Raw genomic sequence first — 25,057 nt, 5'->3', positions numbered from 1 at the left:
TCTTGGTTGGAAATTCTTTTCTTATAGAATGCTGAATATATTTGTATAAGTGAATGATTTGTATAAGTGACCTGCCTCTTCTCTCTAGCTGCTTTTAACATTTTTTATTCCATTTTGACCTTGGAGAATCTGATGACTGTGTGTCTTGGGGATGGTATTCTTATGTAGTATCTTTCAGGGATTCTCTGCATTTCCTGAATTTGAATGTTGGCCTCTTTAGTGAAGTTGGGGAAATTTTCATGGACAATATCCTGAAATATGTTTCCCAAGTTGCTTACTTCCCCTTTCAGGAATGCCAGTTAGTCATAGATTTAGTCTCTTTATTTCATAACCCTGTATTTCTCAGGAGTTTCGTTCATTCTTTTTTATTCTCTTTTTTGTTGTTTTTGTCTGACTGAGTTCAGCAAACCAGTCCTCAGGCTTTGAGACTCTTGTCTCAACTTGGCTTATTCTGCCATTAATACTTGCAATTGCATTATGAAATTCTTTTAGTGTGTTTTTCACCTCTATCAGATCAGTTTGGTCATTTCTTATAATGACCACTTCATCTATCAGCTCCTGCATCATTTTATTGTACTCCTTAGATTAGGTTTCATCTTTCTCCTGAACCTTGATGATCTTCATTTGTATCTCTATTCTGAATTATATTTCTGTGATTTCCCCCTGGTTGGAGGACCCCTGCTGGGAACTGGCGTGGTCATTTGGAAGAAAGAAGACAGGCTGGCATTTTGGGTTGCCAAAGTTCATGCACTGGTTCTTTCTTCTCTGTGTGGGCTGATGTTCTTTAACTGTGGTGTAACTCGAGTACAGTCAGTTAACTTCTTTTCTGGATGTTTTCAGAAGGCCAAAGCTTTGTGCCCTGTCCTTTTATTTGTGCAGGGTCTTTATTTGTCACTGAGTTCTTGTCCTTGGTTTCACAGCAGGGTGTATTAGCAAAGTATTTTTGGTGTTGAAGTTTAAGCTGTGATCCAGTAGATGGTGCTTAAGCATAATGGCTAGTAGGTAGGCTCTTGCTCCACTGCGTGGCCCCTCTGTATTTCCTCACCATTGCAGCTGTGCTTCCTCTCCCTGCTCTGAAAGTGTGGGCTCCTCTCCCACTTAAGTGGTGGCTGCAAATCTGGCCTTCGTACTCCCAGGCTGCACACTGCTGCCCTTGGATGAGCTCAGGCTTCATGTTCTCTTCCCAGTTTGGAGGCAACAGGGGAAGGGACCTTGGCAGTGGCTGTGGCAGAGGGCCTTTCACTTGCCTCTTGGGGCTCCACCCCAGAGAAATGCAGACCCTCTATCAATCAGTGTGTTCGGCCTGGGGTGGGGTGGCTGCATAGTGGGCTCAAGCCAGGGAACCCTGCCTGGTGACGTTGAGCAATGGGGAAAGAGGACTTTGCGGGGAGACAGTCTGGCCTCTTCTTAGGGCGGCTATGACTTGCTAAAGGTATAGTTAAAGCACTCAGGGTCTTCACTCCTTCCCCGGTCCGAGGGCAACAAGGGCAGTACAACTGAAGTGGTAGAGGGGCTTTCAGTTGTCTCTGAGAGCGAAATCAGAGAAATGCTGAGCCGTTGCTAGTGGGAATGTTCAGCCAAGGATTGGGGAGACTGCACTGCTGGCCCAAGCTTGGGGCTCTGCTTGCTGAAAAATGCGGGGGTTGAGGGCTCATAATGAGAAGAAGCTGAGCTCCTCTGTACAATGACTGTCATGCTTTAAGTGTGAATAAAGCTCTCAGGCTCTTCGTTTCTTCTCCAGTCCAAGAGCAGCAGGGGCAGAGCCGCTGCTATTGGTTGCCTCTGGGAGCCCCTCCCCAGGGAAACACAGAGTTACTAGCAGTGGGAATGCTTAGCTGGGGGTAGGATGGCTATTCTGTGGTTCTGAGAGCGGGTGTGCCTGTTGAAGAGTGGGGAGTGGGGTCTCACAGAGAAAAGAGACTGGGCTCCTCTCCATAGGGTGGCTGTGGCATGCCAGAGTTGCCATCAGGCCCTCTGTTCCTTCCTCAGCTTGAGGGTAGCAAGGGCAGTACCACTGCATCTGCAATGGCAGAGGGGCTGTGGGTTGTCTCTGGGATTTTCTCAGACAAATGCAGAGCTGCCACCCACTGGTGTTCGGGTAGGGGCAGGGTGGATGTGCTGGGGGTCCAGGTTGAGAGGCACCCTGTCCCTACCCGGAGGTGAAAATCCATATGGAAAACAGTCTGGCCCTTTTTCCATAAGGCTGCTGCACTGTCGGGGGGTCCCTGTCAGTCCCCAGCCACTAAGCTGCCTTCTAAGCCTGAGGGCAACAGGAAAGAGGTCTGTTGAGCAGCAAAAATGGCTGTCTGCTCCCTCTGGGAGATCCATCCCAGGGAGGTTCAGAGCTGCTACCAGCCTGAGTGTTTGTTACTTAGGGCAATGTTGCTCCAACGATTTAGCAGACCGGTAGGTAACTATCCTGCCGAAAGGTTGACTTGACTTATTCCATCCATATTTTATAAATGTTTATGGCTGCATAATATTCTTTCAAGTTAGTCTGCCATATTTTTTCTTTTATCTTCTGTTTTTTTAGTTGTATTAAAACATTCACACTTTATCATTGTTAGGATTTTAGAAGACAACATTTTTATATGTCATAGCTTTTTTTCTTCTGCCTTTTTTGAATTATTTACATTGAATCAATTTCTAGGAATGGAATCTCAGTTAAAAAGAGGGAATATTTTTTACAGCTTATGATATTAATTGCCAAATGACTTTTCAAACAGGCTTACACGGTTCAAGTGCTCCTCTCTCTCCTCAAATCTGCCTACTCATTGGCCATCAGAACTTACTAACTCATTCAGTCAGGGTTAGGAGGAGAAATAAGAGGCTGAAATTTAAATCCATCAGTCTTGTTACTTTGTTGCTGTCTCGTCATATTTTCAGCAGAGCAAGATGTCAACACTAGCATTTCAAAATATATCTTAAAAATTAAATGTGAAATTCAGTGATTTATTGATTTGAATTGACCGCAGGGTATTTGCGGAAGTAAAACTTAAATAATCATGAATATAAGCTCGAAAAGGAATTGCTGTTCAGCAATTGGATTTTAAAATAAACTTTTGAAACCTTTGGATGTTAGTATAGTCATCCCCCTATTCCCTGCCCTAGTCATCCTAGAAAATTTTATTCTCAGTCCATTGGTTCTGCCATTGCATAAAATACTTTGACTTTTTTGGCTTTTTTTTTTTTCAATACCCACAATGTGACAAATTTTGTCCTTTGATACTTGGACTTATTTTGAAAATAAGCAAAAATTATTCAAAACAAAGTCTAAAATAAAATGGTGATAAACTGCATGGTATTATTCTAGGCTTAAAAGAAAAAGCCAAATGTGATTTGTAAAATAATAAGGCAAGTTTTGTAAATAAATGCCATGTAGAAGTGAGGTGATGGAGAACAACAGAGGGAAATACTTCTAAACTAGGTTTCAAAATACTTCCAGAATACAGGATTTGACTCTTTTTTTCCCTTCAATGGCAGCAATTGTGCACATCCAGTCCAAAGGTACCGCTTTGAAGAACGACTCATATGCATGTAAAAAGTTCTATTTTTGTTACAGACTCATAATTTTATAGTCTTAGTGTATGGGAGCAAAGAAAATAATATGTGATCATGTAATTTATTGCATTTAGGTACCTTTTAGACATTTTTACTTAACCATATAACATCTTCAGTTAGTCTTATTTTCAAATGATTTTAAATATCCTATTTGCTGAGTAGTTTAAAATGTGTGAAGTTGTTGTATTGCTCTAGATTTCTCCAAGAATGTGCTCTTGATGGTTTATCACGGTAAAGGTATGAATTAAGTAATACATTACTTAGCCATGATTCTCAACCAAGGCAATTTTGCCCCCTAGGAGACATTTGGCAATGTCTGCATACATTTTTTTATTGCCACAACTTTGCCGGGGCCAGGGGGAAGGGGAAGGCGGCAAGGGTGGAATGCCACTGATATCTAGTGGATAGAAGCAAGAGATGATATTATACCTCCTACAATGCACAAAACAGCTCCCCCCTACTACCCAAATGAAGAATTTATCTGGTCTAAAATATCAGTTGTGCTGAGGTTGAGAAACCCTATCTTAGCCTAAGATCTTGGGTTCAGAAACAGAGCTGTATTCAGTTTCCCACTTACCTTTGGCAAGATATTTAACCTCATTCAAGCCTCAGTTTCCTTATCTGGAAAATAAAGAGAATAATATCTACCTTATATAAATATCGTTAGCACAATTTCTGAGACCGTGGTAAGCAGGCAACACATACTGTTCTCATTGTTATCAATACCAATAATATCAAGCATGTGAAAAATTACTAAAATTATAAAGTTTGATGAGTACTTAAACACATCTATAGTTTTTTGGGGTTTCTCTTAATTTTGCTCATTTAAGAAGAATTCACATATCCTTTGTGAAATAGCTGTGCTGTTGCAAGTATGACTACTTAGAAGTTTTTGTTTTCCACATATTTTCTAATTACACTTGATTCAGACTACTCTATTCATACTTGTATTATCAAAATAATAAGGCTTAAATGCTGTGAAAAATTTGTATAATGATTGCACATATTTAGAGGACTCAGTCTTTAGAATAAGGACTGTTAGTAAGCTTATGGACTGTGGCCTCTTCTTTTTTAGAGCTGCATCTACAGTAGTAGCTATGGCTTATTAGAGATCTTGTCTGTGATCATGGTGATTATGGTATTTTTCTCTTTCTTTCTAATGGCCCCCTGAGGATTTTATTGACCTACTTTAGGGAGGACAATCAGCTGATTTAGTACTTGTACCATGCCTTCATTAAAGATGTTTAGGGTCGGGCACAGTGGCTCACACCTGTAATCCCAACACTTTGGGAGGCTGAGGTGGTCGGATCACCTGAGGTCAGGAGTTTGAGACCAGCCTGACCAACATGGTGAAACCCCGTCTCTACTAAAAATACAAAAAATTAGCCGAGCATGGTGATGGGTGCCTGTAATCTAGCTACTCCGGAGGCTGAGGCAGGAGAATCGCTTGAACTCAAGAGGCAGAGGTTGCAGCGAGCCAAGATTGTGTCACTGCACTCTAGCCTGGGCACAACAGAGCAAGACTCAGTCTCCAAAAAAGAAAAAAAAATATTTAATATGCCATCAAAAAAAAAAAAACTGCATTGTGAAAAACTGGGTAATGGTGGAAAAGAAAAAGTAGAAGGAAGCAAAGACAGAGGAATAGAGGGCATCATGATTCATGATTCCTCCCCTTGAACAGTTTATAGTCTAGTTGACATGATATTTAAGTAATCCTCATGGATTTACAGACCTAAATGTTTGGCAGATTTCATGTATTAATAGAAGGAAGGAAGTATTAATAACTGAGCAATGTTAGGAAAAGGACAAACCAGGGACAGCCATTTTCCTTAATTGAATCTTATTAACCCTTACATTTAAGCATAAGACTAACAACAGTTTTAAGACTTAGAACTTACATGATCATATTTATTTTATTTGATCTTTGCAGTAGTCATAAAAGGTAAATCAACACTTACGTAATGTGCCTCCCAAATGCATGTAGGTAATGTATGTAATGTCAAATTAGAGATTTGAAAATGAATTGGTAAAAATGTAATGGCAAAAAAAATGTATTGGGGAATGTCAGTGCAGAATTTGAAGGGTTCTTTCTCCAGCACTATCTTGGCCGGTGTAAATAATTGTATTTTGAGACCTTAAAGAGGATTAGGGGGATTCACCAGAGAACCACATCTTGGTGAAAATATTCTATAGAGACATTAAATTCCTATAATTCTAAGATTCTGTCTGTACCCTTCAAATCACATTTTAGTCACTAACTAAGCCTGCTTCTTTGACCATGAACATCATATCTCTTTCACAAGGAAGCAAAGTACCTAGCATGTAATTTTCTTTCTCTTTTTCCTTTTCTGACCTGAAGAAATGTACAGTTTCAATGGGGAGACAAAGACCAACCAGCCAACAGAAAACTGATACTAAAATATGAAGAATAAGAAAAATACATTAAGAATTTTTTTCTTTAGAGCCTGTTTGATAATGTTTTCAATAAATAACTTCTACTAATTTATAAATAATTAATTTATAAATACGTTAACTGCTTATTCCATGCCAGTGTAATTGAAAAGTCAGTGGTTAAAGAGACATTTAGACTATGTTCTCTTTATATGACCCACGCTTCCTGCCTTTAAGTTTTTTCCTAAAATCTTCCTGTTATTTTTCTAAATCTAGAATATGAAGCCCTTGAGGAATAGCAGCTGAGTTTAAACAGTACCTAGTGAAAGGCTGAAAGAATCCTCAAACCTTCTAGAAGAATGACCTTAACTGTTCTGATCAGAATGGAGACCAAGTCATGGTAGAGATCCAAGATGAAATCATTTTATCACCTAAAAGCTTGTCAGCGTTTTTGATTATAGCCACCTTAGTGGGTTGGAGATAGTATTTCACTGTGGTTTTGATTTTTATTTTCCTAATGACTAAATCATGCTGAGCATCTTTTCATGTGCTTATTGGGCAGTGTCACTTCCAATTTAAAATATGTAATTGAGTAATGATTTTGCTTGGGATTTTTAGGAGAAATGCTTATAAGTTTATTTGTAGTACCATAACATTTATGAGAATTTAAGGTTGACCATTTTTATAAGTTTAGTTTATTAGATTTATAAGAATTATAGGTAATTGGGAAGATTCACCAGCAGTTAGTGGAAATATCTAAAGAAGAAATTGAATCTGTTTAATTTATAATTGCAGTTTAAAATCTAAATAATTGAAAGCCAGTGGTAAGTGATACATTTTGACAGATTTGTAAGTTAAGTAAAAACTTAAAGGTAACTTTAAAAACTGGGACTAATTTTTTGAATTTTTTTTGTAATTTTCATAAATCAAATATTAATTAAAAAATAAAATTAAACTTCTAGATTTTATTTTCTGTGCACAAAAACTACTCCTGGCACAAAAACCACTTCCAAGGGCTCCAAAAGCAGCTCACATCTTCAGCCTTTTAGCAAATGACTTAATTTTTATCATCTAATTATTTATATTAGGCCAGCTCTAACATGCTTCTTCCTTTGCGGTAGATCTTTCAAGTTTTATCTTCTGTTCTCTTTTCAGGCTTTCTAATTATAAGAACCGAACAATAGAACTAAGTATTTTAAAATGCCATTAAAAAGAAAAACTTAAAATTCTTCTCCTTATTTAAAAAAAAAAAGAGAGAGATCAAAGTCTTCCTCTGCCACCCAGGCTGTAGTGCAGTGACACAGTCATAGCTCATTGTAGCCTCAAACTTCTGGGCTCCAGTGATCCTCTTACCTCAGCCTTCCAAGTAACTGGGACTGCAGGTGCATACCACCACACATGGCTCTCTCTCTCTTTTTTTTTTTTTTTCTGAGATGAGGCCTTGCTATGTTGCCCAGGCTGGTCTTGAACTCCTGGCCTCAAGTGATCCTCCTGCCTCAGCCTCCCTAGTAGCTGTGATTACAGGCACAAGCTGCCACCTCTCCTTAGGGTTGCAGTGAGAATTAAATAAGTCAATATATAAACACCTAAAAGAGGATCTGGCAAGAGGTATATGGATTAGCAGTTATTAATAGTGTTATTACCTATTAATGTTACTAATTGTTACTAATTAATAATATAATGTTAGTCACTAATGTTACTAATATTATTAATAATGTTACTAAATCCTGACTAGAGGATCTAGTAAGAGTTATATGTATTAGCAGTTATTAATGTTACTACTATGTACTGCATATTAAGTATATATTTTTTATATTATTAGGTTAAATTCTTAGGAGTTCCCTAGGATATTTGCTGCCATATATAGCTCATTTTTTCCCCTTTGGAAAGTATAATCCAGGTTACAAACAATGGATTTACAAGTTAAGCCTTTAGGACATAAAAGTTTATAAATCAGCATTGGTTAGGCTCCAGATTATTTAGTATTTGCTAGATTAAATCCAGTAGTAGAGTTATCCCTTGAAGGCATTAGGTCTTATGCACATAAAAGTTTATGTATGAATATATGTGATCAAAATCACTAACTCCATTCATGAGCGAATAGCCTGAGTACTTCAATTTGAAATGAATGTTTGCTGTCTTATCATTTAAGAGTGTCAAGATAAGAATGTTTTGGCTACAATTTGTAATAATTGTAAGTCTCTTTGAGTAGAATTCTGCCTTTGTTATTTTATAGTCTTGATGCATGCATTTAATTCTTCCCTGTACCTGCTGCAAGAAAAATATACTCAAATGCATAGCCAATTTCATGATCTCAGAAGCACATATTGAAGTGTACCTGCTAATTTCTGTTGCTTTTGCAGGTCTTGAATATTTAAGCATTGATATGATAAATGCCTGATAAATACATTTTGCATGGATAAATTAATACACAGGATTAACTAGAGCAAGATACATCGGAGAAAGGGCACCCAGTGCCCAGGAAGACCCATTAGCAGATTACTTACCTAGTGATAAGAGTCTAAACTAGGATGCTGACAGGTGAATGGAGGAAAAATAAAGGATAAACACTGCAGAAGAAAAATTAATAAAACCTGGTGACTGCGTAGCTCTATAAAAATAGTTGTGATTAAAATACAATTTAAAATCATATCTGCTACCAGCCATGTTCTTTATATCTTCTTCTAACTTCTAGGATCATTATTATTCTCTAAATTCAGTTAACCTATACCTGGGTACTTAGTTTTCACCTAACAAACATAACTAAAGTAGGTCAGAAAAGGTCAACATGCATATAGGTAGGGGTGCGTGTGTGTGCGTGCGTGTGTGTGTGTGTGTAGTGTTAGTAAAGATTCCCTCTTATTAATGTTGAATTGCTATTGAAGAAAACTGAGAAAAAAAGTAATTTTATTCCTTAAGAAAGCAGCTTTTATGGCATAGTCATGCTTCCTAAAACTTTTAAGATAAAGTAAGGATAATACCTTCAGTATTGGTAAGTGTTCAAACATTAACATCTTGACTATTCTGAAAATAAGATAATATCTAATAGGCCAGGTGCAGTGGCTCACACTTGTAATCCCAGCACTTCGTGAGGCGGGTGGATCTCTTGAGGCTAGGAGTTTAAGACCAGCCTGGCCAACGTGGCGAAACCTTATCTCTACTAAAAACCTAAAAAATTAACTGGGCGTGGTGTCACACACCTGTAATCCCAGCTACTTGGGAGGCTGAGGCAGGAAAATCTCTTGAACCTGGGGGGTGGAGGTTGCAGTGAGCCAAGATTGTGCCACTGCATTCTAGCCTGGGCGACAAAGCAAGATTCTGTCTCAAAAAAAGGAAAAGAAAAGCCAATAGAAGAAATGAAAGTGGTAGTAACACTTAGTAACACACATTAGTTCTTGTAATGAGAGGTCCAGAGACTAATTTAAATCTTTTCCAGACTTTGTATCCGTTTTATGGTGTTAGTTACTCTGAGTTATCATTGATATATGGTAGCAACTTCTGGCATCCCTCACATATTCTTGAGGATTGTAGATGTAGATAATTGTAGATAATAGAAGTGAGTATAGGCTATATCATTGATTAAAAATAGAACATTTGAGTAATTTATAAAGAGGAGGAAATTTAGAATATTAAAGTAATAAGAAGAAAACTAAAATAAATAAATAGAACATTGCTAAGTAAATAGTTCACGTCAAAGGGTTGCCATACCTATACCAATTTATTTGGAATTCTATCTTGTCTTGTATAACCTTAGATAATTCTTTAAAAACTCTGGGCCTGTTTCTAAATTTGCAAATAATATGTGATATTTTCTAGCTCAGTGCCAGGGATCCATTAGTTCTTGAATTGTGTCTCTAACAATGATGCATTCTGCTCTTTTCATGTCCATGGCTTTGGATAATTGTCTAATCTGCATATACCAATCTTTCCTATTTATGAATATTATTTCTGCTGTCTGTTAGTCGTTGACTTTTCCCCAGGAGTTTATCTGTTCTTTTCCTTAGCTGTTTCTTTTTAAAATTTTTCCTTTCAATTTTAATTTGCACTTTACTATTCTATAGTTCTCTTCTTTATTCCCCCTCTTTGAAGCCATCTGCTGCCATTTGTTTTGCTTTCTGTATTGTAATACGAAGTGTTTTGATGCTGCTAGATTTATATTCTCTAACAATGAGTTTATGAGCATTCTGCTTTTTAAAACAAACATAGTGTGATGCCTTTACCTCTAATAAATAGCACTTAATGATTATGTTAATTAGCATTCTTAGCTTAGAAAGTATGCACAGATGCAGAATTTTGTGCTGTATTTTATATTATGTAGTGACAGGGATGTATTTGTCACTTTTGCTTGTCGTTTTTCCTGCTTGTTATGCAAAGCTGCCCTGCTGAATAATTTGTCATACCAATTCTAAGTAAATTGATAAATTATGTATTAGCATTTTAAAATTTAATTAATAACTATTAATAAAACACCATTGTATTCAAGTAAGAATTCATGAGTATTCCAGAGACATCTATGTATAAATAAGAACTTCAATATTAAGAGCACGTGAGATCATGGCTCTCTGGGGCACCACTAAGTGACAGTGTCACTAGTCACAGGTTGATGCAAATTGTCTGAGCTGAATAGGACTGCAAAGCAGAGGCAGTGTGAAACAATCGTTTTCTTCATAGACAGACAGACTGTATTCTTTTAAACAGGAGAGCTTGCTATCACTTTTGAATAATAAGTTAACTGACAACATACTGTAAAGAATAGGATGATTTATTTATTTATTTATTTTTATTTTTTTCCCTCTTTAGAGCAATTGGTTTTTATTATCACTGTGGTCTGTTCCAGAGCTTGTATTCCAAAATAGTTGTGGGAAATAGTCTGTTATCACTCAACTGTGTATAACGGTAAAAAATATTAGAAAACATTTTTTCTTGGTAATTATTGGTAGATCCACTTGGTGGTTATACACGAAGTGTCCAGTTACATGTATATCTTTGAAATATTTTAGTAATGTTGGCTATAGTTTGGCACACATACTCTAGTACATTATTCATTCATCCTTTCAAAGTATTAAATACCTACTTTTTTCAAGCACTGTGACTGAGGTTGACTATATGAATTAACTTGAATTATTTTTCCTTTTTTGATTTAAAAGCAGGATTTAATCGAGAAACAAAACACAACCAATGGAACCTCATCTCCACAATTGTTCTGTAGCCACATACGCATAATAAATGTGCCTGGTGTAAGAGAAATAAGACCAGTTTAAGTTTTCAGATTGATTTTCTACCTTCAAGGACCATGATTTAATTGGGGGAGTTGGTAGGATATGGACATAAATGGTTTCTTGCTACAATAACAGTTGTGATATATGTAGGATGACCTTATAATTTATTGTCTAAATTGAGGTACTTTTGAGAGTGAAAGGGGGCATAGTAATAGTGAGACAGCAAACATGAATCAGAATTGTCCTAGGCAAGCATGGACCCTATGGTGACAGTGATCGGATATGCCAGTGATTGGATGGAAACTCTGAGGAAGGAAGGAGTAGTGTAGGTTTGAGTGGTCACTTAGGCTTCAAAGGTGACCTCAGAACCGAACAAGAACAATCAGAAAGTCATTCTGGTGATTCTTGCCAGGATAGGATTTATAATGAATATATTGCTTTGGCTGAAATAGAAATTTGGATAGGGAATTAGCAGTAGTTGGACTGAAGAGTTTGGATTGTAAATATTTGATCTTAAGAGTTACTTAACCTTAGTGTCCCAGTTTACCATCTATAAAACGGAGATAACAGTACCTGTCTTATAGGGTCCTATGATGTTCAACTGTGTACCTCATAGAAAGTACTGTGCAGCACTTGTAAGTGATTAGTAAATGTTAGCTGTCTAGAACACCCTGACAGAATTTTAAACTTTTAAGAATGTTTTTGAGAGTACAGGATGGATTGGGCTGAGAAACTGACAGAGAGAATTTGAAAGAATTAGTAATTGGGTAAGGGCAAGTGAGAAAAAAGGGCAGGAGTAAATGATGACTGAGCTTTCAAGCCTGAAGGACTGAGAGACCAGGAGAATTCAGCAGAAATAAATAAGCCAGGAAAGATATCTGTTGTTAAGAAATAAGTTCAGTTTTAAACATATCAAATTTGAGGGGACAGTAAGCTATCTACCCGATCAGAAATGGACAGCTAGCAGATGGAGAAATGAAAATGGCGCTTCATGGATAATTAGTTTGGGAATATTCCAAATGGGTGGCAGTGGAAGCCTTGGGAGTGAATGAGATCTCTCAAGGATGGAGCAGGGACTGGGAGAGAGACTGATGAGGGAACCTTGGAAAAACCCATATTTGGATTATAAAAGGAAGAAAAACCAACTGAAAGAGAGGATCAAAGGATTAAACAAGCAGGAATAGTCTTCCCGAAGGATGTTTAACCAAACACTAGTTCTGTGGGGTGGATAACAGGTAATATGGGAAAGAAAATTGGTTCTGTAGTTAAATACTCATTCACTGCAAGAATTCTGTGCCCTTTTAATATGTTAACATACATGACACATCTCCAAGAAGGAAACATATAAAGTAGTGTTTTGTAGATTTACCTGACGTCAGAACCCCTTTCTCCCCAGAATACCTCTTGGGGGTTGGTGTTCCAGAAAACATAACTTTGGGAATTATAGGAACCTAATGAGGAAAGACGTTTAAGAAGTAAGGAGTTAAATTGTGTGGAATGTTGCAGAGACTAAGGAAGATGACAAATGAGAAGAAGGTTTTTGATGTTTTCATTAGATGGTCATAAGTAACCTTTAGGAGCACAGTTCAGTAGCATGGCTTCAATAGACACAGGTTTAAAAGGAATGAAAGATAAAGAGTTAGTGATAAAGAAATTAGAGCATTGGATTTATGTAATTTTACCTCTATTCAAGTCTAAAGTGTGACTGATAAGAATGAATTGGTCATTATTGAATGTTTATGTGTCCTATGTATATTATTATATTCCTAAATAACGTTCTCTTTTTACTTAATGATTTTCAGATATTAGTGAGGAACTTTAACAGTCATCTAGAACAATACCTCTGAGGACCATTAGTTTCCTTTTCATAGGGTGAAGTCATACATTAAAATGATCTTATTTTCTAGCCATGGCATCAAGCATTAAACCATTTCCCCATGTTTTCTTAAAAGTATGGGGAAAGATGCACCTTTTTAAATTCTGTGTTTTTACAGTGTCCATCTTATGTGAATTTTATTCTAATATTAAAGACCATCTCTGGGTATATTCTGCTCTTTCATGCAACAGTGATACAAATATTTAATTGATAGTTATGCTATAAAAGGGGGAGTCATTCTTACATTCCCCCGAACAATAAGTAGATTATTTTAATATCAGCTATTTTAACATTTTTAAAGGTAACAATGCTATGTCATAGGACTTCTGACTGACTTTCCATTACAAGTAAAATTTTGTTTCTACATCAATACATTATGCCCAACATATTTGAAAAAAAGCAAATAAACTTGAATTTCAGTGACCTGGTTGTGTTAGCCCCATTGCCTGCTGAGGTGGCTGAATGCCTTACAGCAAACCCAGAGTACTGTAGAGCTAGCAACTGTGTTTGATCATCTCTGTATTTTCTGGCGCATCTAGCCTAGTGCCTTTTTAACACACATTTGTGTGTTCAGTCTTTTGAAGAATCAGCTGAAAGTAGAACAATCTTGAACACACTAATAATACAGGTATAGCTCTCCTCCCTCTTAGAGATTTTGGCATATGAAAGATTCTGAATTTTGCAGTGAAGAAACTTACTTGAATTGAAATTTTCTTTTATATTTTTAAATTGTGATAAAATACATATAACATAAAGTGTACCATCTTAACCATTTTAAAGTGTGCAATTCAGTGGTATTTTACATTTGTGATGTTTTGCTACCATCACCACAATCTGTCTCCAGAACTCTTTTCATTTTGCAAAACTGAAACTCTATGCCCATTAAACAATAATTCCCACCGGGCGTGGTGGCTCACACCTGTAATCCCAGCACTTTGGGAGGATGAGGCTGGTGGATCACCTGAGGTAAAAAGTTCGAAACTAGCTTGACCAACATGGTGAAATCCCATCTCTACTAAAAATGCAAAATTAGCTGGGTGTGGTGGTGCATGCCTGTAATCCCAGCCACTTGAGAGGCTGAGGCAGGAAAATCTCTTGAGCCCAGGAGGTGGAGGTTGCGGTGAACCGAGATTGCGCCGTTACACTCCAGCCTGGGCAACAAGAGCAAAACTCCGTCTCAAACACACACACATGCACACACGCACACACTCACACACACACACACACACACCCATTAAGCCCTACCTCCATTCCCTGGCAACTGCATTGTTTGAATTTTTTAACCCATTTCCAAACTTATTTCACAGTAATTAAGAATTCTTTTTTTCTTAGCATCTACTTATATTCCCTAGAAGTTCCATGGGTTAGAGAAATGCAGGATTAGTTTTCAGTTAGTATATAGCAGATTAATTAAGGAGTATTTTGTCTCAAAAGTTGTGTAAATCCTAAGAGAAAACAAGCTTTTCTGGAGAGGCTATTCGAATAAGATAGAAATCAAATATTTAGAAAGAAATAGGAGGAGTCTTGAGAGGGTGTTTTGGGGTGGCATCGAAGTATGCTGGAACAAGCCCTGACCTAGGAGGAAGAAAACCCAGGTTCTAGCCAGCCTCTCAGGGCATCTCTGTCCTTGTCTTTTCCTTATCTATGAACTGGATGAATTCTGAGACTCCTAGTTTTAAAAATTGTTCTGTGTTGAATGATTGAGGAATATTGTGAAAGGCATAGAATTTAAAGTAGTACTGAGAATTTGATAATAGCATAGAATAAGTAGGAGAGAGGGAATCTGGGAATTGACACAACAAAGGAGCAGACATCTCAAAGGGGATATTGTGGAAGGCTCAAATAATGGTAAGGCTAAGACAAATAAGTGTAGACATAAAAGATTTATCCTGTATCATACCTGGATTTATTGGAGTAACTAGATGGTTAGAGAGAAGAGAAAGTACTATATAGTAGGTTCTGGAAATGTGCCTTGCGCTAGAACTATTCAAAAGAAAACGGGTGCCTAGTTGATCTTCAGTAAATACTGGTTAATTTCAGGCTGTCTTATCCAAAAAATTTCCACCATCATGCCCTCACTAATGGGAGGTGGACAGAGGAAATAGAATTGTCATCTTCCTGAAATATATGAAACTCTATCATGAATATATACTACTCTAACCCTCCCTGCTGTCCTCTCTAGTGCTTTGCCTTTACCATTTCCCTTTCTCCTTTCTTAGCTTAGTATCTTCAGCATTTGGGTGACAGAAACAATTGTACTAAACAGCTGTTCTTAATTTAATGAGCCATGTGACCTAAAGATACTCCCCAAAACAAAGATTTCTCTAGAAATCAATCCAGTGCCCTAGAGAAAGTACTTTTGAATTCATTCAAATTTGTTATTTAAGTTAATAGTATGTATAGAAAACCAAAGGGCTACCATTGCACATTGAAATCCGGTTAAAGCTGTTACCTTGTATCCTAGATGCAAGGGATATCCTACAGTCAGGTTTTAAAGTGATACCATAATTTAATTTCAGAATCAATATGTTCTGTAAGCTTACAGGATTTTGAACTTGCAAAAAAAGTAATTTTAACAATAATTTGCAAGAATTCTCAATAAAACATACTGTCAGTCTTCTCATGGAATTTTAATTTTATCAAAGTTTCCCAAACTGAAAGTAAATGTACATTTTAAAGTACTAAAGGAAAGAGCATTATATAGTTAGCGTTATGTGATTTACTAAACTGATGATGGATATAATGATGATAATTTGTGATAATATCTAACTATTACGGACTTACGTGCTGGGCACTAAATGCTTTATGAATTGTGAGTTTTATATTTTGATTCTGAAATGTATTTATAAGAACCCAAAGTTTTCTTTGTTTCTTCACTGACAAAGAAAAAAAAAACAGTTTACATAGAAAGCAAGGAGGCGAATTAACTATTCCTGTTCATTCATCTCTATAGCCCAACAGCTTTTTGTTCATGTTGAGTGTTCCCCCAAAAATATTTTAGCTAATAAGTAGTTGAATGGTTTCTATAATTCAAAAATTATTAAATGTTGCTTTGGAATGTAGTTTTCCACCTACATTTTAAAATGAGTTAAAATATTCTGCAAGTTCACATTCCAAGTAAATGATATGTTGTAAAAGTTTTATTTGGGAACTTAAGCTAGAGGACTCTCTGACCTCTCTTATCTACCTCATAGGGTAGGTAAATGTTTCCACAAGTAAAAACAGGAATCTCACTGAGTGTTCTACCTATAAGGATTTGATATTAACATTTAATAAATATTAGAATCTACATCATATTAAATGCTAAACAGAATATAGAAAAAGATCCCGTAGCTTCTTCCATCCATTTAGCATATCTAAATGTACCCTAGTTTACAACTTCATGCCTTAGTCTACTGAATACAAGTAAATTCATAGTTAAGAATTCAGATGTATTATAGGTTAAAATCTGTTTTCACAGATGGCTTAAATTACTTCTTCACAAATATGATTGCTGCCCCATTTCAGTGGGGGAGAGAAATCCTTTCTTGACTTCTCCAGTTCTATTTTGAAATTCTTTTTCTACTCTTTTTTTCAAAAAATGGGTCATTATTTCATCCAGGATGATTAGATGGCCAAAGGATTTATTAATGCCATTCCCTCTCAGACATCTATAAGCTAGAATGTGTGAATTGGGGTAGAGGGTGAGGAGTGCAAAGCATTCTAGGCAGAAGGAAAAACCTGTGTAAAGGCCTTGGGGCAAGTAAGAAGTTAACAGTTTTGACTGAAAGACCCCTGTGGTTGGAGCCTAGTGAGGGGAAGAGTGGTGGAGATGATGCTGGAGAATAAGCAGGTCCATATAGGGACCATGGTACAGAGTTGCTGAGTCAGTTGGTCTTTAGTAGAGTGATATGGTAGCTAGGTGCTGTGGGCTCAGATGCACCTGGGCTCAAATCACAGCTTATCTGCTTACTAGAGTCTCTAAACTCTGTCCCACAACTCTAGAATGGGAGAGTAATACCTTTTTCAGAGATGGGCTAGGTAGAATAACCAAGTGCAGTACCTGAAATATACTACACCACTCAATAAATGGCAAGCTATTATTTTTACTTTTTATAACTCACTGTTCCACACCCTACTCAGGAATCTCAGACCCACTGCTGCTTCCTTTTTATTATTTTTAAAATTCGTCCAGCAAATACTTATCAAGCACTTACAATTACATATCCTAACTATCCCTCCCTCCCGTAGTTATCTGTTTGTATGTCTCTCATAGCTTCAAGGTTATGAGATCCTCAAGGAGTTTCATATTAACCTTTTGCAATCCAGGTACCAAGCAGTGTCTGTTTTAGAAAATGTTTGAATAAATGAATAAAAGAAAGTTTATGAAATACGTAATTACCATATTTTAGCGCTGCAATTGTTTGAATAATTTTATTTTAAATCAGTCTTACATAGGAAAATGAATATATCGCTTCCTCATTGTTTCTTTTACAGTACAGTTAGCAAATATTCAAAATGTGCCCTTTATAAATTCATAACTCTAGAAAATGTTTATTTTAAAATTTACATATTAAAATAAGTCACTGATAGGTTTATATCTTCTAGATCAAGTAGCTGTTTTAATATGATGTTATTTTTTAAAAACTATTCATTTTCAAATGTCAATAAGAAAAATAACCAGAGACCGACATAAACACCAAATTATAAAAAGTTGAGCACTTAAAAAAAATCTTTTTAAGACAATTATAAATTAACCATGCAGTTTTCAGAAATAATACAGAGAAATCCCAAACACTGTTCACCCAGTTTTCCCTAATGGTAACATCTTACATAATCACAGTGCAGTATCACAACAAGAAATTGATAATGATAGGCCAGGCATGGAGGCTTACGCCTGTAATTCTAGCACTTTGGGAGGCTGAGGCAGGTGGATCACCTGAGGTCAGGAGTTCAAGACCAGCCTGGTCAATATGGTGAAACCCCATCTCTACTAAAAATACAAAAATTAACCGGGCATGGTGGCGTGCACCTGTAGTCCCAGCTACTTGGGAAGCTGAGGCAGAAGAATTGCCTGAACCCGGGAGCCGGAGGTTGCGGCGAGCCGAGATCCCGCCACTGCACTCCAGCCTGGATGACAGAGTGAGACTCCGTCTCAAAAGAAATTGGTAATGATAAAATTCACAGACTTTATTAATATTTGTCCAGTTTTATATGCATTTATTTGTGTGTGTGTGTGTGTGCATGTGTGTATGTGTTTAGTTCTATGCAGTTTTATCACAGATAGATTCCTGTACCAACTACTACAGCCAAGATACAGGACAGTTCCATCACAAGGATTCTTTGTGCTACCCTTTTATAGGCAAAGTAACCCTTCCTGTCTCCCCTTCCAGCTGGCCATTCTCCATCTCTATAATTTTGTCATTTCAAGAAGATTGTATAAGTGGGATCATATAGTATGTTACCTTTTAAGCATAATTCCCTTGATATAAGTTGGGAGTTGTTTTTTTTTTTTCCCCCAAAGATTTGCAAAAAGGGTCTAATACCTTTCCCACTGGCTACCTGCTGCTTGTTGCCATTTAGCAAAGAAGGCAGGAATGAGCAGTAGAAAGGCAAAGCGTGCTTCTGTTGATGGTTTTCCCTAAGGAAGACTGGCATGTGAAGTAGAGTATCCCAATACTCATTTTATTCTTAAGAGATTCTCAGAGGAGAAGTGGGAATTCTTTTTCTGATCAACGTATTTGTCTTTTGGTAGAAAACAGCCTTTTTAAAGGGCATGGTCCATCTCTGTAATTATATTTTATATCCAAAGACCATTCTAGTCAGTTCCATCTTCCATCCTCCCTCTTTCTTTCCCGTCATTTTTTTCCATCCTGACCAACTAAAAACATATTATTTTATAAACTAAGTTCTATATGTAATTTCCCCAAATTGATACTATCTAACAAATAGAAATGGCAGTTTGACTAAAAATGGTTCTAACTTGAAATAACATGCATTGAAGAGTTCTTGTTGTATCCATTGGCCTTACAAGAAATCATCATGGTAGTTCTGCCTCACTAATAGTCTTGTTTGATTTGTTTTGTCTCAAAAGTAAATATAAAAAATATATAATTCATTTGAATGATCTAAATGCCATCTCTTAGGAACTTTACTACATAATAGCTCTCATACCAAGTCAGAGTCCTTATTACCAGTTTTCTTTTAGACAGGTATGTACACAAAGTATATTACATTTTAAGCTGTAAATAAGTCTTATTTTTAACCCATTATTGATGTGTCAAGGATCCCATTACCCTACAAGCAGAGGTTTTTAAATGTATTTTATACTTAGACTTAGCTTGGCTTCAAAGAAGTAAAAAGGTCTTTCACTAATAAATATTTAAGTAATAAGTACTTAATATTTTAAAGGAAACAAGCTCACATTTATAGAAATTGTCATACATTTACTGAGAGGAGCTACAATTAACATTATTTATCTGAATAAGCCCTGGAAGATTCTTATTATAGCATAGGAACAATTAACTAATAACCAGCCCGGTATCCAGTTATCTGCGTGATTGCTTTAAATTATGGGAATCCAGTGTTTTTCTCCATCTTTCTTACAGTCCTAAGGTATACTTGACAAGCATACTGAGGCAGATTCATGGCTCTAGTCTAGTAGCAAGCTTGTCTCATAGATATAAGCATAGGCCCAATTAAGACCAATCTGTTAATTGTCTATATCTATTAACTTAGTCCGTTTGAAAAGTAGACCCAAATGTATACGTTAATACGGTAACTTAGAATTAATTTTACTTTTCAAAATACCTGACTAAATGATAGCATTTATGTTAACTCTGGCATGTTGCTGACAGTAAAGATCCAGAGCCCAAAACAAATTAAAGATTGAGGTGTTCACGCATTTGAACTATCTGCATGACCACAGCACTACCAAGAAACAATTATTATCCATTCCTGTTCTACACACTATGCCACTCATTCAATACAATGCCAGAATGCTGAAGCCTAGGTTTGAATCAGCTCTGACCTTTCAGTTGCATCTTAAAACTGAAAAAACAGAAATATTAGTCAACAGTTACTGGCTGAGCACCTACTACTATGTGCCAAACACTGATCCAGGCACTGGATGTTTCAGGCAAGAGTTACTTTACTCAGCAGTGCAGTGCTGTGGGTTTATTGTTGCTCTTTTCAATTTTGGACATAAGCTTCTTTCCTGAAGCAGTTTTGCTATAAGACTTGATAAATTTTTAGACTTATGTATTTACACAGTTACTGTTGCAGTTGTCATTTTCTCCCCCTTCCCCACCCAGAAGGGTGATTAGGTTTCCTCTGAGTAGAAGATTTTAAAATCTTACCCTGCTTTTTGTTCTCATTTTATACTTCCAAACTACTTTCAAACTCTACTGTGAGTTAACAAACTCAAATGTTTTCTGGAACTAGGCAGTTTCCTGAGTGTCTGAAGCAGGCCAGGGGGAGTAAGGAGGGAGTAGTAGGGTCTGTGTCAAACCGAAGATTCATAGCCACCTATAAACATTAAAATAATATTTTTTAAATTTGGTTCAAACATATTTAGAGGCTATGAGTTTCCAACATTCTGAACATCTAGATAAATATGAACTCTTTAGACCATTGATTTTTGAAATATGAAAGTGTAATATCAGTTTATTGGCAACTGTGATGTGTGTTAGTTTTAAATTAGGAAATGCTGAGAATTTTGTGGCAGGAACCCAGTTAAATTTATGGAGTACAGTATGTGTGTCTTGTTTTGTCTTGTTTTGGTTTGGTTTGGTTTTCCTCTCACAAGCTTTTAAGCTTGTGAGCGGAAAAAAAGAGATTGGGAATGTTCAAAGATAATTGAACATTATCTAGAACATCTAGAACAAGGACATCTAGAACAGAAGGTCTTAGGTTCAATGAATAGTCTTCAAAAGATCCATGAATATCTTATAACTTTATTTTTAAATGTTGTATTTCTATATTTCTGTGCTTAATGTTTTCTATAAAAAGTAGGCTTTGTTGATTTATGTTTATTTTATTTTTTTTTTTAGAGATGGGGTCTCATTCTGTCACCCAGGCTGGAGTGCAATGGCATGATCATTGCACTGTATCCCCACAGCCTCGAACTCTGGGTGCAAGTAATCCTCCTGCCTCAGCCTCCAGAGTAGCTAGTACTATAGGCATGTGCCACCACACCTGGCTTTTTTTTTTTTTTTTTAAATTTTTTGTAGAGACAGGGTCGCAATTTGTTGCCTAGGCTGGTCTCAAACTCCTGGCCTCAAGCTGTCCTCCTGCTTCAGTCTCCCAAAGTGCTGAGATTACAGCCGTGAGCTACTGCACCTGGCCAACTTCATTTTTTAGAGCAGTTCTAGGTTCACAGCAAAATTGAGAAGGTGGCAGAGATTTCCCATTTACATTTTTCCCCCATGCATGCACGGCCTCCCCTATTATCAGCATTCCCCCACCAGAGCGGTATTTATTACAAGTGATATGCTTATTTGTCTACTTAAGAAAATCATTTATATTTCTTTGAAAGCCCATACCGATACAGTACTTGATAGCGTTCACTTTTTAAAATATTAATAGTTTATTAGGAATATCCTGAAATGATTGAGTACTCTTTGAATTAAATGTTACTCTATTTTAAAAGTAATACAGACTTAATGTGAAAATTAGAAAATGCAGGAATACATGAAGAAACTAAAGATGAAATAAGGACTGTTATATTTGGTACATATCCTTCAAGACTTTAGTTTGTACATATATATGTGTGAGATATACACATCCATGCTATTGAAATATAACCAGAGTTCTGCTTTGTATTTTAGGGTTTTAAACTGTCAGAAGCACTATTTATTTATTTATTTATTTTGAGGCGGAGTTTTGCTCTTGTTGCCCAGGCTGGAGTGCAGTAGTGTGATCTCGGCTCACTGCAGCCTCTGCCTCTGGGGTTCAAGTGATTCTCCTGCCTCAGCCTCCCAAGTAGCCGGGACTACAAGTGCGCATCACCATGCTCTGCTAATATTTTGTATTTTTATTAGAGACCAGGTTTCACCAGGTTGGCCAGGCTGGTCTCGAACTCCTCACCTCAGGTGATCCACTTGCCTCAGCCTCGCAAAGTGCTGGGATTACAGGCGTGAGCCACCGTGCCTGGCTAGCACTTTTATTTAATTCAAAGTTATAAACTTATAAACTGCTGTACCAGAGAGGCAAGAAACCAAGTTGCTGTAATAAAACATTTTGGCAGCAAGAGAGTCCTGATCTCTTTATATGGAATGACAGGAAAACAAAGTAGAAAAATTTGTCACTGAAGATAGAAAATATAGGATAGGTAGGATAGGTAAATGTAGTCTTAGTTATACCTTTTCTCAACCTTATTAGTAAACAGGTTACTTGTTTAGCAACCCATGAATATTCTATATTTCGTAGCCTGTTATAGCACAGCAAAGGAATTTATAACGAAACTTGAATAAACAAGATGTTTTTAGATCCAAGTAATTTAGTTTTTAGTTTTTGTTGATTTTTTTGTCAACCTTCTCACCAATCATAGTTTCTATTTTATCAAAAGCTGCTTCCCTTTTTAAAGGGAGCCTCACATTTCTTATTTTCTATATATATATATATATATCTTATTTTATATATATATACACATATATATATACATATATATATATATATATATTTTTTTTTTGAGACAGAGTCTCGCTCTGTCGCCCAGGCTGGAGTGCAGTGGCACAATCTTGGCTCACTGCAAGCTCCACCTCCGAGGTTCACGCCATTCTCCTGCCTCAGCCTCCCGAGTAGCTGGGACTACAGGTGCCCGCCACCATGCCTGGCTAATTTTTTGTGTTTTTAGTAGAGACGGGGTTTCACTGTGTTAGCCAGGATGGTCTTGATCTCCTGACCTTGTGATCCTCCCGCCTCGGCCTCCCAAAGTGCTGGGATTACAGGCGTGAGCCACCGCACCTGGTTTATATTTTTCTTTGTGTGTATTATTCAACTTAGGCTGCCACAGCAAAATACAGTAGACAGGCAAAATACCATTGCCTTCTTGCTGTCCCCACCTGGAGGGCAGGAAGAGAGAGGGAGAGAGCATAGGAGCCGAGCTCTTTATCTTCTTATAAGGCCTCTGTGGTACAGACGAGGACCTCACCCTTACGATCTCGCTTTAACCTTAATTACCCTATCCTCCAGACACAGTCACTTTGGGAGGTAAAACTTCAATACAGATTTTGGGGAGATGCGAGTCAGTCCATAGCAAATAGGCATGTGTTCTGTTGTTCCCACAATACTGTTTTATACCTGGCTGCTTTCTCTCACTTAATATATTGTGGCTATCTGTTCATGTCAGATCATACAGGTCTTTATCTCATGTCGTTTAACAGCTGCATGGATTTCCATGGTAAGGATATACTATCATTTATTTTCCCATTTCCATATTGATAGACATCAGGGAAAATCAAAAGTAGGCTTTGGTGTCACCTTTACAGATCCTAAAGACTAAATCTATTTCCTTTCATCATTTTTAAATATTATAATTTGAGTAAAAGCCCAATGGAAATTAATTTTAAGCTTAAAAAATTTTAAGAAGTATTAAGTTCACATAATTTGCATAACTCTTAATTAGGAAGCTTGAATTTAATTATATTTTTTCTAGTTAAACACAAGTGGCTGAACTACTAGGGGCAGAATTTCTTGGGCATTAATGACTGAAGAACCTTAAATATTCCATATAAGTTCATAGGGTAATATGTATTTGTTATTCATACATTAAGAGAAAACCATGAGTAGTAATGTATCTGTGAGGACTGAAATTCATATTGTGTTGCATAGATGTTAGGTTCCTTGCTTGAAGAATTGCTCATTACTGATTTGCTATAGGAAATAAACAAGGTGGTACTTTCGTAGAGTGTAATCATTCTTGCAGACTACTTCTTGAACTTATTCAAGTGGAACTCAAAGTTTTTGAATCACTTCTTTACAGCAACATGTTATCAGATCTCTTCCTGTATTCAGCTATTTGGTATAATTCCATTCTAATTAGAAAAAGCAGCAAGAAATTCTTATTGGGCATATTGAAAGGGTTTTTCACCTGGAATGTAGATTATTTTCTTTTATCTTCTAAAAAACTTTTAATTGAAACATGTAGATAGAATACAGGTTCTAATATGAAATCTACTTCCACTCCATCTAATGTGAAATTCATTTGCATTACACTGAATCCAGAAATGTGTACATGCATTTTTATAGGGGAGATGTTTTATAACTTTCAACAAAATTTTCAAATAATAAATTATCAAATTGGTGAGGTGCTGGGAGTGACATTGGCCATGGTGGTAGTAAACATAGTAAATCAGTGACTGCTGTAATAGGCACCAATTTATTCATTGTAGACTCTGACATCTTAAAGATTTTCTGGTATTTTTAATAAGAAAAAAAATTAGTAACTAAAAAGGAGAGCTTGGGTAACCTGGGACCTGGCACAATTCAAACTGGTACAATGAGGTTCTCTGTTCTTTATATATAAAGAAACTAGGCTAGATGGCCTTACCAGGGCACAGCTCTGGACTGGACCCAACTTTTAGTAGGATCTTACTTACTCTTTTAACAAAGGCCAGGAGTAATAGAAACAACACTTGTATTTTATGACTTACAGGGAAATACATAGATATGGTGTTTTTTAAAAATAATATTAAATTAATTACAACAGATAAAAATTAAACATTTGGGAAATACATTAACAATGGTATAAGCAAATATATATTGACTTGGAAATGTGAAGCCAGTAGATCTCAAACACTTTAATTCTGTTATCCCCCTTAGGGTTATCACTGAGGGTGAATTTATTTCCTTTGTCCCATGTGTCCTACCTTACTCCCCCTAAAAAATATATGGTCATGCAGTTGGGGCTAAAAGAGCTACTATTATTGATTCCTTCTTTAACCATGATAAAGTTCTTTAAAATTAAAGTTTCTTGGCTGGGCACGGTGGCTCACACCTGTAATCCCAGCAGTTTGAGAGGCTAAGGTGG

At 36.6% G+C, this 25,057-nt stretch overlaps 1 protein-coding gene across 1 annotated transcript in view; it reads left to right on the top strand.

Moving 5' to 3' along the window:
• UBL3 (ubiquitin like 3) overlaps positions 1–25,057 on the top strand; it is an 86,113-nt gene that overhangs the window by 47,475 nt on the left and 13,581 nt on the right. The gene's annotated exons all lie outside the window — the stretch shown is intronic.

The sequence above is a fragment of the Pan troglodytes genome, chromosome 14, assembly GCF_028858775.2.
Source record: "Pan troglodytes isolate AG18354 chromosome 14, NHGRI_mPanTro3-v2.0_pri, whole genome shotgun sequence".
NCBI classification, from domain to species: Eukaryota; Metazoa; Chordata; class Mammalia; order Primates; family Hominidae; genus Pan; species Pan troglodytes.
The sequence above is the reverse complement of the archived record's forward strand: the minus strand, read 5'-3'. Positions and strand labels throughout refer to the sequence as shown.